Consider the following 20,615-nt stretch of genomic DNA (forward strand, 5'->3'; position numbering starts at 1 on the left):
TTGGCTCTATGTTCTCCAATCACGTTTATTCTTTCACATGGCAAACTTTTATTGAGTATCATTTGAGCTGGATTTAGTTCTAGGGCTGGAATTCCGAGAATAAAACAACACATTTGTCCTCAAGAAGTTTATAATGAAGTGGAGATTGAATATGAATACCATATATTGGGCTACACTATGGTGCACAGTGCCCTGTGGCAAAGAGAAGAAGACATGCGTGCAGTGTGTCACAATCGAAGGAAGTCTCCTAGGTGAGGTTAAACTGAATCTTGAAGGAAATCTTGAACAGAACCTCCATACTAAGGAAAGAAAAAAGAAAGGATGTTTGAACATCAGTATAAGCCTATACCCCCCAAAATGGCTTATTCAAATAGCTAGTCTTGTTTATTGAATTGAAAGTAGTTTAGTATAATAAGCAATTTAGTGCAAGTTGAGAAGCAACAGGGAATAAAGCTGGAAAATCTGGAAAAAGATAAATCATACAGAGTAAAGCAATACCATGCTATGAAAGTTGGTGTCCATATTGGAGGTAATGGGAAATAATGAATGATTTTTTGTAATATAAGACATATTTAATAACTCACTGTAACAAGATAATGACTTGTCTATTTAGTTTTTATTTATTTTTTGTGGTGATATTAATAGGTGATCCACAATACATTTTCCTAATAGCTTGCGTCTGAGTTCGGAAAAGCCTAACAGAGTTTACATTTTATTCATTTAAATATCCTCATTCAAGGTTAAACTACTGGTTGGTGACACGTTAGAGAACTGTTAGGTTGGTGCAAAAGTAATTGTGGTTCTACTTTTAACGGCAAAAACCACATTTGCATTTGCACCAACCTAATAGAAAAATTTGCATATACACAATTTTGCATGAAATTGTTGAGATTTTGATGATCTGCCAGAAAGGAGATTTTAATTCTTCCTTGGTAATAAATACAGCCATGTATGTATATACATCATCTAATGATATATTATTATATGGCTGTGATCCCAGCAGATTGTAACAGAGCTGAAAACTTGCTATGCCTAGTAATGTCTGAGCCATCTTAGCAACATAGTACAACATATTATGCATGTGTTTGTGGTGATGATGCTGTAAACAAACCTAATGCACTGCCGGTCATATAAAAGTGTAGCACATACAATTATGTACAGTACATATATTGATAATGGTAATAAATGACTGTAACTGGCTTATGTATTTACTATAATTTTTTTGTTCTCTTAGAGTGTAATTCTTATATTAAGTATAAGAATTTTTTTTGTTTTCTTAGAGTGTAATTCTTTTTTTTTTTTGAGACAGAGTCTTGTTCTTTTGCCCAGGCTGGAGTGCAGTGGTGAAATCTCAGCTCACTGCAAGCTCCAGCTTCCGGGTTCACTCCATTCTCCTGCCTCAGCCTCCTGAGTAGCTGGGAATACAGGCACCCACCACCACATCCGGCTAATTTTTTGTATTTTTAGTAGAGTCGGGGTTTCACCATGTTAGCCAGGATGGTCTCGATCTCCTGACCTCATGATCCACCTGCCTCGGCCTCCCAAAGTGCTGGGATTACAGGCGTGAGCCACCGTACCCGGCCAAGAGTGTAATTCTTATACTTATATTTTTTAAAAGTTAACTGTAAAACAGCTTTAGGAAGGTCCTTCAGGAGGTATTTCAGAAGAAAGCATTGTTGTCATAGGAGATGAAAGCTCCGTGCATGTTGTTGCCCCTGAAGTCCTTTGAGTAGAACAAAATGTGGAGGTGTCAGACAGTGATATCGATGATCCTGACCCCATGTAGGCCTAGACTATTGTGTGTGTTTGTGTCTTAATTTTTAACATAAAAGTTTAACAAGTTAAAAAAATGAAGAATAGAAAATAGAGGATGGAATAAGGACATAAAGAAAACATATTTTTGAATACCGTACAATGTGTTTGTGTTTTAAGCTGTTTTATTACAAAACAGCCAGAAAGTTGACAAATAAATTTAAGTTTACGAAGTACAATAAGTATAGTAAGCTAGGGTTAATATGATTGAAGAAACAAAAATAGCTTTTTATAAATTTTATGTAGCCTAAATGTACCGTGTTTATAAAGTCTTCTGCTGCTGCTGCTGCTGTTGCTGCTGCTGCTACTTCTTCTTTCTTCTTCTTCTTCTTGCTTTTTTGTTTGTTTGTTTTGAGACGGAGTCTTGCTCTGTCTCTCAGGCTGGAGTGCAGTGGCACAATTTTAGCTCACTGCAGCCTCCACCTCCCGGGTTCAAGCGATTCTCCTGCCTCGGCCTCCTGAGTAGCTGGGATTATAGGCGCCCGCCACTACGCCCGGTTAATTTTTTGTATTTTTAGTAGAGACAGGGTTTCACCATGTTGGCCAGGCTGGTCTCGAACTCCTGACCTCAAGTAATCCACCTGCCTCGGCCTTCCAAAGTGCTGGCATTACAGATGTGAGCCACTGCGCCTAGCCAGGCATATCATTTAAAAAAAAATATATTAGACCATATTTGTACTGTACCTTTTTTGTGTTTAGATACGTTTACATACACAAATACTTACCATTGTGTCACAGTTTCTTCCAGGATTCAATACAGTAATATGCTGCATAAGTTTGTAGCCTAGGTGAAATAGGCTGTACCATGTAGCCTAGGTGTGTAGTAGGTTATACCATGTAGGTTTGCGTAAGTACACTTTATGATGCTCTCACAATTACAAAATCACCAATGACAAATTTCTCAGAACATATCCTCATTGTTAAGCAATGTATGACTATACCAATATAAAATAGTCGGCTTTTTTTCCAAGTTTGTCTCCACAAAAGGAGAAACACAAACATATATGTGACCTCATCACCACACATTTGACCTGGATTCCATCAGAACATTTCTCTTGAACTTGAAACCTCAGTCGAAAATATTCCTAGGCTGAAGAAAACAGATACACATTTTCCTCTCTCTCTCTTCACTCAGGCTGCAAGCTGGCTCATTTGATTAGCATAGTTGAAGATTATCCCCAGGTTCAAAAAAAAAAACTTGAACTTTTTCAAATATGTGCAGATGTTTTATTTTTTTTCTAAAACTAAGTCCATCTCTTTCCAATAGATCCCTGATAGGCATTGCATTTTTTTTTTACCCTAAATCAATTTAGCCTTAAGCTCAATTTTCCTCAGTTGAATGCTCATCTTGATAAACTCCTTAGGGCTTGATCCCTAGAGAATTTTGTTAAACCTAATTTTATTAAAACTTAGGATATAAAAACTTTGTTTGCATAATTATCTATATTAAATATTTCTACCTGTTTCTTTAGAGACTTCACTGTAATCTCCCCATTAAAAAAAAAAAAAAGCTTTACTATATTTTCCAGGATTTCAGACTTGCTGTTTGAATGAGCAAAGTCTAAAAAAAGAGAATGTGGCATAATTTAAAAAACTGAAAATAACCAAAACTACATGCAATCCATTGTGTTGGCTAGATAACTAGAGTTATTATTTTTGTCATTTTGGGTAAAAAAAAGAAAAAAAAGAGCTCTTGTTTCTCTTTTCCTATAAAGGTAAACTAATAATACCTGTCCTATTATATCACACACAGTTGTGAATAATGAAGGTGGTTTTATTTGAAAATACTCCAAAAGTTCCAAAATATCACATGTATATAAAATATTATTATGTTCTTCTTATACCAAGAAGTCATGTAAGCAGGAATTGTGTTAGAGCCCTTTTCCAAGTCAGCTTACTGACAGGCACTTATTTCAAAGGTAGCGTGTGCCTACCACTGCGCTAAGTGCTTCGAGATAGTCTTAGTCTTTTCTCAAAATGAGTGAGCTGACTTACAGCTCAGTTTTTGCACCTGACCAATTTAAAACAGGAGATTAAGAAACTGAACTCTGAAGTAAAAGGAAGATGAGTCACCTTCCTATCAAATCACCTCTGAGTCAAACTACTATTCACAGTATGGGTGCTGGCACTCCTTAAGAAAATCATGTGCCTCTTCTACCAGTGCAGATTGTGGAGGTTCATAGGGAGAGGGCAAAAGAGGATAAATCTCTATCTCAGTGGGGACTAGCCTTACTAAATGAATGAGGTCTTTTCATGTTGCGGAATACCATCTAAGGGAGCAGTTCTGGAAACTAAGTATGAAGACTCTCCAGTGCTCTTCAGATAATGTCAGATAAATTTCTCCTTCATGTAGGAGAAACTGCAACAAAGTTATATACAGGCTGTGAAGTTTGCTGTCTACAAACTTGAAAATAATTCTGTTGCCTTGACATATATCCTAAGTATATTACAAAATAATCAGAGCAGAAATATGCAAATCACCAAAGCCAGTGATCATAGAGTGATTGCAAAAGATAATACATCTCAAGAAAAAATGCCTATAGCAGAATAGGTTAGCCAGAGATAAAAGAGACAACATTTAACAGTGTTGAGGTCAATCAAGTACCCCATTTTCCTGACAAAAACTGCTTTTTGTATACAGTTATCAGAATCTGGTGTTGTTTACTGTGTGAATCTTGCTCAATCTCTCTTCCACTTCTCTCACAAGCCTGTCACTGCAAATGCAGTCACATTAATGGTATCACTACTGGAAGTCCACCACAGTACCCACCTGTCCTCACAAACAAGTCTCTCAACTACCAGTTAGTTATCTGGGTCCACTGCTGAGCACTTGGCCATCACTTCACAGAACCACGTGGTTTCTAGAAGGACTATTGTAACTTTCACTATTTTCTAGCATGCCTACTTGGTGCCAGCCTTCCACTTTGAATTCTATGTATATTGCTAAGCTACATGAATTTCACTGGTCACTGCCACATCTCCTGGACACAACTGTCTTTGCACAGTATTTTTTTCTTTAGGAACTGCTGCCGATTTCTTAGATCCCAGTGGGTCACAGGAGCAGCCCTGATGTGTTACAGTCACAATTTATAAAATGTACTCATGTTTAAGAGAACTGTTTAATGGCATATGTATTGTTCTTTCTTCTGAGTGCATGGCTAGTCACCCTTTATAAATCTTTCCATCTTTATGAAGGTTCAAATGATAGAACGCCACTAGTTCCTGTTGTTATTCACAATCCTTTCTGAAGCCTTACTCAAATTTAGTTCCGTTCACTTTGAATTCATCTGCTTCTTTATTACAAAGATATAGCACACTATTGTAGAAGTAGCATGGCCTAGGAGTCAATCTGCTCTGGGTTCTAATTCTGGCTCTTGGACTAATTATCTGTAGAACTTTGAAATAGTTTCTTGATTCTTTGGACCTCGTTTTTTTCTTTAATCTGCAAAATTGGCATAATATATGCGGTAATTTAGAAGGTCATTGTGAACACTTAGCCAGATAGTATCTGTTTAGGAATTATTACAATGCTTGGCTAATGGGAAAAGCTAAAAATTTGTAGCTCTTATTATCATTGTTATTAGCTGCATTTCCCTGCTCTATCCTACAAGCTTGTTTTTACTCCAAAGCAGACCTTTCTGAAACTTCCTGATTATGAAGGAAATAGATAGAACAAGAAAATTTACTCTGATGGGTTAGTGACCTAATGTGGTGCTCTATGGGATGGTAAATAAGAAAGATTGGGAAGAAAAACTTTTATAGCAAAGACTGAATATCAGAGGTAAAATATGGGGTTCTGGCTCTTCTGATGAAATTAGCTTTAGTAACTTTGCTAAAGTGGTCTAGAGAAGCTTTACCTGAATGGGTTTGGTTTCAGAAATCCTATTATTCTGCCCCCACCCCATCACACCAGCAAGCGTGGAAATAGCCCATTTTATTACAAGCTAATTACTATTCACTTTTTATCAGCCAACAAATCGATTTGCACAGCACTTTTTAAAATTCAGGAACTGCGATATGAATTTGTTGAAACAAAGAGGGTCATTACCAAGTACTATTATCCATCCTGCTGGCTCTCTCCTGGGTTTTAATTATTCTGGCCACGAGTAGATATTGGATAGGAAGGCAGGTCACTGAGGTCCTGCCAGTTTGAGTCATGTGTGCTTGGTCTTTCTAAACCTCTGTCAGCCACATGGTCTTCCTCGCCTTCAAGTCCCAGCAATGATATTAGATAATAGTGAGTCGCTCCTTCTCCTCCTCATCATCATCCTCAATTAACCAGCACTCAGCTCCCAGTATTGCAGATTATGAAGCCAGCGAGTCCCTTGGGTTTGGAGAAATTCTTTTTTTTTTTTTTTTTTGAGACGGGTGCTCACTCTTTCGCCCAGCCCGGAGTGCAGTGGCGCAATCTCGGCTCACTGCAGTCTCCGCCTCCCGGGTTCACGCCATTCTCCTGCCTCAGCCCCCGCAAGTAGCTGGGACTACAGGCGCCCGCCACTGCGCCCAGCTAATTTTTTGTATTTTTAGTAGAGACGGGGTTTCACTGTGTTAACCAGGATGGTCTCGATCTCCTGACCTCGTGATCCACCCCCCTCGGCCTCCCAAAGTGCTGGGATTACAGGCGTGAGCCACCGCGCCCGACCGGGGTTTGGAGAAATTCTAAAGGTCTATAAGAAGGAAGTGAAGGAGAGAGGTAATTGTAAAAGTGAGGCCTTAAAATTAGTAATGTGATTCTGTAGGTCTGCCAGAACACCTACCAGCATGTTCCACACCCAGCTGCAATTGTTTTGAGTGACTGCCTCAGGAGAGAGGAGTTTGGAGTTATGGCTCTGTTTGGTGTCTCAGAAACCAAAGCTAACAACAGTAGCTGACAAGGAGAGAGTAATTAAGGTAGACTCTGACTCTAAAATGCTCCTTAAAAGTATTAGCACTCATCACTTCTAATATACTACACAACATATTTATTATGTTCACTGTTCATTTTTTCTGTTTTGTTAAAATATAAAGGTCAAAAGACATAGCCTTTTGTTTTGTTCCCTAATGTCTTCCAAGCACCTAGAAGAGTGCCTAGGACATAGTATGTGCTGAATAAATATTGGCTTGATAGATGCACCCTGTTCATTCTCCTAAATAACTAAAGGAACTCTTTGAAGAACGTATCCAGTCTATATTCCAAACCCTAGGTTTGCCATTTGTGGATCCTGTATTGAAATGGTAATAAAGTAATAGAATAATAGTTTAATGCTTGCTTCCAAATCTTATTCCTAAATATGGAGCTAAGCCAATTTTTCTTCTCTCTTCAGCTTTGCGGAGAGTTAAGGGCTTGCTGAGACCATCATCATAATCTCTTTGACCATCCCCATCGACCTCCCTTAATTCTTTACTTATATTTGTACTTTTACCATGTTTCTTAATCCCTCTTATAACCATTCCTTGTATTTGGTACAATGTCCGATTGACTGAATGGTTCATGCTTTTGGACATGTATGTCTAGTTTTTCTCTCTGTGTGAAGATTGTTCTGTAAAGTCTTTCTCTTCCTGTATTTCCCTCCTTCTCTCTCTCTCTTCCCTTTCTCTCTCTTTCTCTCTCCTCTCTCTTCTGTTGCTCAGAAGACTAGCATCAGTGTCAAGTAGACTTCCACACAGTTTTTGCATTGTCTCCCCTGGTAGCCTACCCTGAGCTGTGCCTGACAGGGTAGAGGAGGGAAAAGTGAATTCTGAATGTTGATCTTTGCAAAAAATGACAAGAAACTTAGTCTATTTTCTTTTAAAGTGCAATAACTCCTATATCTTGCAGCATATTGAGTATGAAAACAGGGACTTTATGTTCATCTAAGTCAGGGATCCATTTTTGATAGAGTCAAAATCATGATAAACTCTTTATCCACTGATACCACAATTCTGGATATAAGAGTGGCTCACTATTTTCCTAAATTTCTATCTCTGGTTACTTCCAAATGAGGTGAAATCTTTCCCCTTTAATGCCATCTCTTGAAAACAATATTCTTTAAATGCATTTAATGCAAAAATACAATTATTGATGCTCCATAGTATCCTGTAACCAAAAAGAGGTTCATTTTTATACCCACTTTTGAGCTCACATTTGCAGTTGCTTAAATCAATGAAATCCTTGTGCTAGCATTTGAAGACATATTTATAAAATTAAATGCATGTGCATGCATGCACATGAGTGTGCACATACACACACACATTTATAAATAAAAATACCTCTTTATCCTTTAAATTGCTTATTATTTAAATGCTATTTAATTAGTGATTTGATTGACAATGATAGCACCTATATGTCGCCATTTTGTTTTATGTATCACTTTGATTTTTTTTAACATTAAAATATAAGGATCACTGTTTTGTAGGGGAGAAACTATACTAAATATTTTGGGCTTAAAAATTTTTTCAAAGCATATGTAAATTGTAAAAATTGATTTATTTTATTAAATGATAAAGTGAAAGGAGTTTTTAAAAGTTTGTCAGCTTTCTCGTTTACCTAAAATTATTTTAAAAATATATCTACTATAATAAAGGAGGGCCTTTGATTTCAAGGTATAGATGTGAGTGTGTTAAGTGACTAGAAATGCCTGAGAAATGTGTGCTGTGCTTGTGTTCTTTCTCTCCACCATTATTTTACTTTTGAGTAAGTGCCATCAGCTACCTGTATCTTTACTGAGGCTGACTCTCCCTGGGCAAACCTTGTCAGGATGTATGTGTAGGTAAAAGCCCTCCCACGTTTTGTGAGTAGAGCAGCCCCGCACATGTGAGAGAGTTGTGGCTTATATTGACTGCGACAAGCCTAACAACCTTGAGTGATTCAGATGCCATCTCCCTAATTTAACATCTCATCCAATTTGTGAATGAAATGTAGCTTGGTGCTTTTGAAGTTTTGAATTAATGGAAGAAGAATAGGAAGCTGCCCAGAAGGCAAAATGTTCAAGTAATGGCTAGGTCTATTAAGTTGTCTGGTGGTGTTTGGGGATTCTCATTAACTAGGGTTGAAAGGTTCTAGGCTACATTTACCTTATCTCCCAATCTCTGTGGTGTCATACCTTATTACTATCTATTTTTTTATTGTTAAACTAGTCCTGTGGTACAAGTGAATTATGAATTCAACCTTATTTCCCTTTCCCAGATGTGTGGTGGATTAGACAAAATTCTATTTCTCTCTGAGGGTTGTTCTAATGTTCCTAGATATGGTAAATCTGCTTGGCTTCCTTTTTTTGTTTTCAAATAATCCTGTGAAAGATCTGTTAGTAATGTTTACATGAGATACAGCTGGAAAATAAAGCAAAAAAAAATTATAATGCTGTGAGATAAAGACCTTAAACTTGTAGAGATCTTAAAATATTTTTTATTTTTCTTGAGTAAAGGGCCTTCTTTTATACTAGACTATAATTTCAATAAGATTATAAAATATGCCTTTTTCATTCAGTACTGAATATTCAATGCCTAGAAGAATACTTGGCATATGGTAAGAGGTCAAAAACCGTCTTTAATGAGTGAAAAAATATATATGTATATATGTATATCTATATAAATATAGATATACATATGTGCATGTGTGTGCATATATAAATAAATGTATAAGTGCCTCCTACAGTTAAACTTGCACCTAAATAGGTATCTCATTTAAAAAAGAGAGATACTTCTTGGTATAGGTAGTAATAATCTAAGAAGCTTTTATCAGAGTTAAGTGATCAAATGGATACTGAAATAGCTATTGAACATACTCTCTATATCAAGAATTCCATGGGAGAATTGTAGCCTACCATTAAGTGTCTTCATTTAGAATTTAGCATTATATATTTGTATATATATATATAAATATATATAACGTGTGTATATATAAATATATATAATTTGTGTGCGTATATATATAAATATATATAATTTATATATACACACATATATATATGTAGATGTCTATTCCAGGGATCAAATATGTGATCAAGAACAATTTCCTTGGTTTCACTCTAAAAGGAGAACCATATCTTTGGTATATAAGCCTTGGGCCTCTTTTCCATGTTTCAGTAGACCATGGGCAGAGCTGTTAGAGATGGTGTTTAGTGAATGAATATGAGATCGTGGAAGTCTCATAAGAGAGAATGTTTGCCCCAATTGAGTTCCCCAGAAAGTAGAGTTCAACGCAACAACTAGCAAACTATTGTGTTATTTCTTTATCAGTAGGAAAAATTTCAAAGAACTGGGACAGAAGAAAATGGAAATGAAAAAAAGGAAAGATAGCAAATACATAGTGTCTAATGGTGCTGAATTCTGCTTTCCCTCAAGCAAAGCTCCATTTTGTAGGATGGCCTTCCAAGTCCCAACAAATCATTGCTAATCTCAGGTTGGTAGGTCTCAAAGTTGGAGAGAGAAAACTTGACCCCTTGATTACTATTTTCTCGTAGGTTAATGGCTCACCCGCAAGAGGTGGTGCATAAAAAATGCCTTTCAGAGTTGAGTCTATGCAGAAGCCCAGTGGGAATTCAGCATCTCAGTCTACAGTGGCATTGGTGAAGCCCAAAATCTCAGTCATGGTCATTATCTCAACTATGGGTTGGGAGTCCAAGTGAAGTCAGCCTGATCTTATGCAGTGCTGGTTGCTGGAACCATGACTAGGAGAAACAACTGACTCAGAATTCTGGAGACAGGTGAGGCTAGGAGGCTATGAGGTGGTGCCTAAGTAGTGTCTAATTCCCTGGGGGAATTACTGATACATCAAGGAGCCCTGGATCAAATTTCTTTGGAAGAATGCCCCAAATACATGATCCAGGAGAGCTACGTGGTAAAAATAATTCTGTGATGGTAGAGAGGCCATAATAGAAAAGATGTAGAAAAATATGACTCAGAAGTCAGTCAAGAAAAACAGTTAAAGTTTGTGAGACATATTGAGTTAGTGAAAGGCTGCTCTTTTGAGAGAATAAAGTACACTGTGATGGATATTACAATAAGGGTTGGCAAGTTTGTAATTATTGCTTCAATCTAGCATCCCTGAAAGTGACCAACGTACTACTGTTTATGCAGATCTGACACTCACATGGCAGGAATAAATGATTCCCAAAATGAAAACAAGAAGAAAGGATGAAAGGAAAAAGTGAGGAAAGGCAAAAGGAAAGAAATAATTTAATGGTTAAGGAAAATTAAACTGAAACAAGTCCTCTCTCTGTTGATGAAAATAACACTATTAGCACTTTTAACCTATATTTTAAGAAGTAGATCATATTCTGAGAAATTGAATAAGTATTTGTGCCTGTAAAAGAATGGGAGTAAATGTAGATATTGAGGGACATTCATTGAAATCCAGGTAACATTCATCATATGCTTCCATGGAGCACCATTGAAAAATAAACATCTGTGTAATTCCTGGAAGGTTTCTCTCATTATATATCTTAACAAGTCATTAGTAGATTTTCTTTCAAATTTTACCTCATATTACATTGTATTACTAGTATCTAAACTGATGGAGAGTTATCATAATTTATTCTAAAGAGTCCCAAAATTTTTCAGAGAAAAAAATATAATTTCAGAAATTCAGGGTGTTGAGAATTTACCAATATAGTTTTTCAAGCTTTACCAATACCCCTTAAGAGACCTTGAGCTTATTGACTAAAGGTGGCATTCTGGCACCCAATACCATTTCGCTATCTATTTGTTCAACAAATATTTGTTGAGCCTTATGTCAGGCACTATGTTGGGTGATGGTGAGACAATGGAGAACAAGGTGTACATGCTTCCCAATCTTATGGAGCTCACATTTCATCTGGGAAGACAGACAAATACAAATAACCTGAAGTACATTTTAAAAGAGTATAAATTCAGTATGTACAATGGGAGAAATAAACAAGGAACTGAAGGTCAAAGAGTTTTTCTGAGGACCTAACATTTAAGCTGGAACATTAAATATAAGTAGCAGTACCCACGTGAAGAGCAAGGGAGACAGTGTTTCAGCAGAAAAGGTAGCATCCAGTGTTTTCTTCCTTGAGAAAGAAAGAGCATTAGGTGTTTCAAGAACCGAAAGAAGTTCAGCATGGCTGTGGCATAAAGAGATCAAGGAAGGGTGGTTTACAATAACGGGAAAGAAATAGGGTGAAGTCAGATCATGCCTGGCTGATCAGACCATAGTAAGAAATTTGGGTTTTAATATAAGAGAAATGGGAGACCACTTAAATGTTTTGAGTGGATTAGTAACTTGATTATAATTTAGAAAATTACTCTGGCTACTGAGATATGAATGAAACAGGGCCAAGAATGGATGCATGGAGACCAATTAGGAGGCTGTTGGCATTAGTCAAGGTAAGTGATGGTGGCAGTTTAAACTGGGACACTGTAGATTAGGAGATGAATCAATGTTGCAAATAATAATCAAATAGTAGAAAGAGATGTGTGCCATGAAATCATTCATATGTACTATAATGGGAGATGAGAGAACAGCAAGATTATGTTTGATTTATGGCAAAATATGGATATAACAGAAGATAATTTAAGAAGATGTGGTATTTGAGCTTCATATTACAGAATTGGGGGGTGGAAGAAAGCCATTCAAATACAATAGACAGTATATGCCAAGCTGCAGAAGGAGAGGGCACAGCCTTTGAAGGCTTATTGAGCACTTCTATTTGAGTGGAGGGTGGGCTGGAAAAGGCATGACGGAAGATAGGTTCATGAGGCAAGTGCAACGACAGTGTAGGGGACTTCAGTCCTGGGTGGAGGTGACAGGGTATTAAGCAAGGTGACATTGTGACCATAACTTTGCTTTTGAAACAATGGAGAAGAGACAGCACTGGATGAAGTTGATTCTATGGATGATAACAGAATTCTTGAGATCACTGAGTATGCAGTGTAATGGTTCTGAGGTCGGAAGATGGAGGGGCTTGTCCCAAGAACTAAAAGAGGGAGTGCACAGTTAGGAGCAGATATGCAAAAGAAAATGATGACTCTAGCTCCTTTCATTTTTCAGTCATATTTAATTCTTTTTTTGCTCTTCATGTCTTTGAAAGTCCTTGGTTGTGGGGCAAAAACTGTTCACATGTGAGAGCTTCAAAGCACCATTCTCCCCAGTCTAACATGATTTTGAATATGTATTTCAATTGATTTGATACTTGAGCTACATATGTTCCTGCACCAGAACAACCTAAAAATATATAGCTGCTGGATTGGTAGCAATCATAGTAAATTATTTGTAATCTGCACTCCTAAATTCCTAAATGTAATTAATACACTTGAGTTCAAAGCACTTCTTCACTTACATACTTACTCTATTTTTGTCAGTGTCTTATTGTGAAAATCTCTTTATTCCCAATCATGTTGACAAGATTATAATTTAAATAAATAAAAATAAAAAGTAGTTTACAATCTTGTTTTTGAATACTTCATAGCCATATCTATTTCTATATTTATCCTGAGATCTTATATATATTATATTAATATATATACTATATATAGTTTATATTATATATATAAACAATGGCGAATATTGAATGAAGGTCTGTGATGTAGCAGTTTCGGCACTAGGTGCATTATTTAGGTTACTTGTAATTCTTATAAAAACTGTATCATGGAAATACTTTCAAACTCACTTTACTGCTTAGAAACTAATGTTCTGAAAAGTTAAGCTGCCAAGAACACACATAATTAAATGCTGGAGTTTGCATTTACTTCCAGGTTTGTCTGATTCTGAGGCCTGTGCTTCCTTTTTCACTAAACATCCTTTCAACCAAAATGTTTTAACTGACTTAGGGTAGTGGTTCTTTAAAATGTTGGTCTCTGGATATCTTTTATACTCTTAAAAAATAATGAGGACCCCCAAAGAATGTCTGGTTATGTGGGCATTACATCTATGAATATTTATTGTATGAAAATCAAAACTGGATGTTTAAAATATTTATTTATGTATTCATTCACAAATAAATAATAATACCATTATATATAACATAAATAACTTGTTTTGTATGAAAAAATAACTATATTTCACATAACAAGAAAAATGTAGTGATAAGAGTGGCATTATTTTACGTTTTAAAAATCTCTCTACTATCTTATAAAAGATGCCTGGAATCTCAGATCTGCTTCTGCCACTGAGCTGCAGGATATGTTTCTTTATTGAAGTATATGGACAAAAGCAACCCTTACTCAAGGAAGTGTGAGGATGAATAAATATGAGTTAGAAAATGGAGGGGTATGTTATAGCCATTTTGGACAGTTGTAGCTGTAACTATATATTTTTTAATACTATACCAAAACTCGACAAGTTACATATCAAGGTTGAGTGCAATGTGAAGTATGAAATTGTACCAATAAACTTTACACACTGTTTCATTAAATTCACTGATATATTTTGCATCTTGAATTAATATTTTGCCTAATTTTATGATATTATGCATTAGTCATTTGAAAAATATTGGTTTCCTGAGCTTTGCAGATCTTCCAAATGTTGATAAATTTATTCATTAATGTTATCACTGATCCTATCAGAAAAGTCATTAACTATTAGGAAGCAGTTCTGTGCATGGTGGCAGATATAAGTTTTCCACAATTTTAATTTTTGCTTGAAACCTCAAATTTGATCAATGGCAAAAACTACTGTCCATTGCTTTATTTGAAGTGACAGATTCACACAGTTAATTTTATGAGACAGTGTCTACCCAATACTCATGTCTTAATAACCACTGTTTTTTACATGTCTTTCAACAGCTTTCAAAAATAACATTCCATTTAAAAAAAAGTGGCTAATTCAGCTTGCAACTCAATAGCATGCGTGTTTTCCTTGAGACCACCACTGTGTTTGGTATGCAGCAGAAGTGCTTTGTGCATACCACTTATTTTCACACACAGAGCAGTCAACATACACTCAAGATGGAACTTAATGAAATTAATAATTTTTACTACTTCTTTAAGGATATTCTTAGGTAAAATACCTTTTTTTTTCACTTGAGCTTATCTAACAATGAGTAATGCAATGACTACTATAGTTTGATGCCATTGCCTTGTTACACATATTAAGACATTGTCAGTTTTACTCACTGTTTCATTTATACCATTGGTACAATTGTCAGCACAATAAAAAAGGCAAACATTACCTTAATTTTTTAATGAAAATAGTTTGACTCTGCACTTAGCCTGAAAAAAGTCTTGGGTACTTCCAGGGATTCACAGACTCCACTTAAAGACCTGCTGATCTAGATCACAGTTTTAGCCAGCTGAACAGAATGTATAAATATTTGCCCTATGCATTTTTTGGTGTCTTCCATTCCAGCATTATATATGAATTCAACCCTTATTTTCGATGGACTGTGAAATTACATAAAACAAATTCATGTAGTATGGAGATATAAATGCTGCCCTGGTGAGATTTTTTAGCAATGTGAAAACTTCAGAGCTTCTTCTTCCTCTAAAACCACTTTTTATTTCTATTAAAAGGAATCAGCTTCCATTACTATGCCCCTTCCTTCTGAAATCATTGCATGCTTTCCCAAATGTAATAAATACTTAACATTTCAAACTGTTGAAATAAGTTTATTTTGTTGTTGTTGTTTCCAGAACAGTTGCTTAGCAAAACTTTGACCAATTTTTTTGATAATGGGCTTAACAATGTTTGTTTTCTTTTTCTCTAAAATTTTTGACAAACATCAATTCAGCCTAAAAGTGAGCAGAATACACAGTTTGACTCATGGGAAAATAGCTATGGACTTTCTGTTGGCAAAAAAAAAAAAAAAAAAAAAAAAAAATAGCTATGGCCTGTCATATGATTATACAGGCAACAAGAACCAGCATCCATAGAAATCTCTAAACTTGTCAGATGATGAAAATACATTGAAACCGGTCTTTGCCTGTTGTATTACAGGACCTTACATAAAGAAGATATAATTATCTGGTTAATGAAGATTTTGTTGTTTTTCCTGTTCTCTATTCATTCTAACTCAGAATTAGTCCAAAAGGTTTAAGATTTCTTCACCTTAAATTCCCTTCATCCTTCTCATCTGGTAAATACTGTTGATAACCAAAGAGGTTTTTGTTGTTGTTGTCGTCATTGTTTTTTTTGTTTGTTTTTCTTTGTTTTTTTTTTTTTTTCTTTTGAGACGGAGTCTCGCTCTGTCGCCAGGCTGGAGTACAGCGGCATGATCTCGACCCACTGCAAACTCTGCCTCTCGGATTCAAGTGATTCTCCTGCTTCAGCCTCCTGAGTAGCTGGGATTACAGGCGTGTGCCACTGCACCCAGCTAATTTTTGTATTTTAGTAGAGACAGGGTTTCATCATGTTGGCCAGGATCGTCTTGATCTGCCCACCTTGGCCTCCCAAAGTGCTGGGTTTATAGGCATGAGCCACCGCGCCCAGCCACCAAAGAGTGTTTCATGTAGATTCTGACCATCCCTCCTCTGCATCACGATAACAGCTCACTGCAGCCTTGACCTCCTGGGCTCAAGTGACCTGACTTTATTCAGATATACAAATATGCTCCAAAGACTGTGCTCTTCATTAAGATAACCAGACCAACTTCTTCCCGGTCTCCTGGCATCAGACTCCACATATTACCTCTTCCTTTCTCCCCCTTTGCCTCTCCCCCTCTTCCTTCTTGACTCCCTCTTTATTTTTTAGCATGTTGCAGCCATCGTAAAATTGAAACTTGTCTCCTTTTCATGAAAAATGAAGTTTTTTTGAAATTTTGTCTTAGAGTAGTAAAAAACAATAAACGTATACTTTTGAGTTTATTTTTATATCAGATATAAGTGGCAATGCTAGCTATTTTTCTTGGTTTAGCAAAACTAAGTTCATGCCAAGGTAGTCACTGTCTTCTTTTAGAATTGGCAGAATCTAGCACACCATTTCTTACACATAGCTGGTGATCAGTGAATATTCTTCGAATGAATTAAATTTTGAAGGAAAGATATCCAGGTTAAGGAACTCCTTCTCAAAAAAGAAAAGGTAGCAAGAGAACATGAACATTTGCACAGATGCATGTTTCACATTCAGAAGCAAGTTATTTTCAATTTAATTTAATTTATTTATTTATTGAGACAGGGTCTGGCTCTGTCACCCAGGCTGGAGTGCAGTGGCACAATCATGGCTCACTGCAGCCTCAACTTCCTGGGCTCAAGCTATTCTCCTGCCTCAGCCTCCCAAGTAGCTAGTACTGTAGGTGCACACCATCACACAGAGCTAATTTTTAATTTTTTATAAAGATGGGCAGGGGGTAGGGTGTCTCATTTTGTTGCCCGGGCTGGTCTCGAACTCTTTGCCTCAAGCGGTCCACCCATCCCAGCCTTTCAAAGTGTTGGGATCACAGGTGTGAGCCACCATACCTGGCCAGAGCAATTTATATTTGTGTGCTGTGGAATATAACTCAATTCTATATTAGAGTCTGAGATGTATCTGGGAGAGATTTTCATTCGTGTCTGTTCATGTTGTTTACATTTTCAGATTTCCAAGGGGGTAAAAAAAAAAGTAAGAAAAAACAAAAGGGGAACACATTTGTCTCTAAAACACACACATTTATTACTTTGTCCTACTTATTCAGAACAGATTGGTTGCCAATGCATAGGAAGCTGCTTCATCTTCATACATGGATTTAACATTCCATTTTCTGAATAACATTCAGACTGACCATAGAACAATTCCTTATTTATTTTAATGCTATTTTAAACACCATTATACTCAGCATCTAAATCTATATCAACCTACAAGTTACCAGAACAATCTTCTCAGTTTGGTTATATACATATACATATAAATATACATACACATATAAGTATGTATACACAAATACATGCATATGCACATACACATATATACACATATATTAATATATATAATATATAGTAGTATACATTTATAAAATTTAAACATGTGCAAAGTTAAGCTAAATCAACAAAATAAATGTATTTAAACCAATGCTAAATATTACTTTCTCTAATTGACTATATCTCTCAATAAAATAATCTAAGCTAATTAATTATCTTAGAAATTATCTTACAAAATTATCTTACAAAAATAACATTGTCTTACAAAAATTATTGTACAATTATCTTACAAAAATAACATACTTCCCTGGCATTTTTTAAAAAATTGCTTTCAAAGATTAGCAGATGGGTGAGGGGTGATTCAAAGAGAAATGATCCTCTGTATTATTTATACATGCTTTCAAAAGGAATTCATTCAATATTCCATGACTTCTCAAACTTGAAGTGGGACAAAATTGCCAGTATTTCATATGGACTTTCTCTTCTCTTTTACCTCAAATCTTTCTTTATACCACACACTTCTGTACATTTTCAAATATCACATCTGTTATGTGAGTTTTCCCAATCTCAACCCTGGGAAGATTAATTAATCTCTGTGATGACTTATACACAAATTATGTATTTTTACCTTCTCAGATTATAAGTTTTTACAAGCATATAAAATATAGACTATGTATCTATGTTGGACTAAACACTTTGGAGAAAAAATTATCTGCATATGTCTCTAAGAGTGTGAATAATTGTATATTCATTTTATCTGCATGCTTAAGATGTACATATTTATGTATACATATGAACAAACATAGTACTTTGTACTTGCCTCAAATACAGTAATTATTCATGTTACATATCAATTTTTATCATATAGAAATCCATGATTCTAAGTTCCTAGATGTAAATTAAAATAGTCTTTCTATTTTCTAGTCACAGTTTCTAAAATAGTTTCCTACACAGAATAGGTACCAACAAATGTTTATTGCATAGAGTTGCCAAATTCATTTTGCATTGCAAACACATCTCTCCCACGCTTTTAGAAGAACCATTGAATTCTCAAAATCTGAAATTCGAAGCCAAGTCTGTGTTTGCACTCAGCATTTCTTCAGAGTGATGTACCCAGTTTCTTGTATGGTATTCATATGTTGTCTTTTTTATCAAGCCCATTTTCTTCATATAAATAGATCTACGAATTAGCATAAAAAAGAAAATTTCACTGATTTTTCTGAATCTAGATGGCTTGACCCTGCAGGTCAAAATGGATATCTCTCTGTTCTAGATGGAATCTGGGGACATCTGGTGTCTCCTTGACCCACATGACCACTCTGAGCATGGAGAGTGGCACTGTTCACTATCCCAATGTACTCTCCCATATTGGCTTCTGTGGCACCTCTGTCTCTCATTCTTAGACTCTCTTGGTACACATTTCTTATTTGTTCCTTCTCAGTCACCTCTGCTTTTATCCAGCCCTTTAGTGCTGGTTACAGTAAGTACTCTAGCTGTGCCCTTCTCATGTACTCCCATAACTGCATCAACTCTCTATTAACCATGGGCTGAGCCTTTGCTCTCCTGCATTACAGAAGCTTCTCCTGCATTACAACAGCATCTGCTGTTGCATACTTTTTCAGTGTTACAAATAACAAATTCTGATGTTTTTTCAGTATTTTGATATAATACTTTTTAGTTTGGGTTGTTTTAAAATAAATGCTAGAACTGAGTTGCTGACGTGTAACTACACAAAAGTCCATGGGAACTCAACAATAGCTTAGATATGTGTAGGGAGATTTATGTAATACAAAATATCTTTGTGATTTTTCTTTATAAATCCTCTTCTAACAGTCTTTATGATAACAATAATAAAATACTTTCGGAACAACTAAGAACATTTTGTTTTGTGATAAGAAGTAAAAGAAAAAACAGAATAATGAATAATCACCTATATCTTTACAATCTTACAAATAATTTTAATTCAATGTGATTCAGTAAGTAGACTTTGAAAACTCCACTGGAAGGTGTGCACAGTGGTTAATACCTGTAATCTCAGCACTTTGGGAGGCTGAGGATGGTGGATCACTTGAGGCCAGGAGTTCAAGACCAGCCTGGGCAACATGATAAAACCCTGTCTCTACTAAAATAATAAAATACAGAAATTAGCTGGGTGTGGTGGTGCACCCTGTAATCCTAGCTACTCGGGAGTCTGAGGCACAAGAATTGCTTGAATCCAGGAGGCAGAGGTTGCAGTGAGCCGAGAACGCCCCACTGCCCTCCAGCCTGGATGACAGAGTGAGACTCTGTCTCAAAAACAAACAAACAAAAATCTCCACTTATATCTCAGTTTTCTTCTTAGATGAGGAAGGAAATATTTGGTAAGTAATAGTAGTGACATTTATTATATGGTTGAGAGATAAGATGAAAAGGCAAAAAACAAGGATTGGTTTCAAAAATATTTACCATGTTAATAATAAGTATTTTGGAAGTTTATAGTAGACACCTTAACGTAATAGAGAATACTTGTAGACAGTTAATTAATAATGCCTGGCACACAGTCGGTATGAAATCTTTAGATTTTCAACAAAAGTATAAAGGAGAGTTTAAATTTTCTTTGTCTTTCTATTACGCATTTCCAAAGTTATTTTGTGGCCAGAGAGTTTGGTCTGATATTAAATTTTGTTGATCTTTGAGATTTCTTTTGTGCCGTTTGTGCCAGTTACATTGTAATACCTGGTCCAGGTATATTTTAAATAAATCTATATTTTTAATTTGATGAATGCTTCATCTCACATGATAATTAAGTCAGATTTTTAATGTACTTCATCAAATCATCTACATTCTTGCTAACTTTTTGAAAAGCTATATAGAGAAATAATTGGCGTGTAGTAAAATTCACATCATGTGGAATTTACTAAATTTCATAAGCTTTGACATGTACACACCATGAAATTATCACCATGATCAAGATAATGAATATATCTATTACCCCTAAAAGTTTTCCTGAACCACTTTGTAATTCATCCTTGCCTTCCCCTTCTGCTTTAAAGCAACCACTGATCTGCTTTCTGTCA

The 20,615-nt window shown here is 35.8% G+C and overlaps 1 long non-coding RNA gene across 2 annotated transcripts in view; it reads left to right on the forward strand.

The window, feature by feature from the left end:
• LOC101178870 overlaps window positions 1–20,615 on the forward strand; it is a 596,799-nt gene that overhangs the window by 388,988 nt on the left and 187,196 nt on the right. The gene's annotated exons all lie outside the window — the stretch shown is intronic.

This window comes from Nomascus leucogenys, chromosome 4 (genome assembly GCF_006542625.1).
Source record: "Nomascus leucogenys isolate Asia chromosome 4, Asia_NLE_v1, whole genome shotgun sequence".
NCBI classification, from domain to species: Eukaryota; Metazoa; Chordata; class Mammalia; order Primates; family Hylobatidae; genus Nomascus; species Nomascus leucogenys.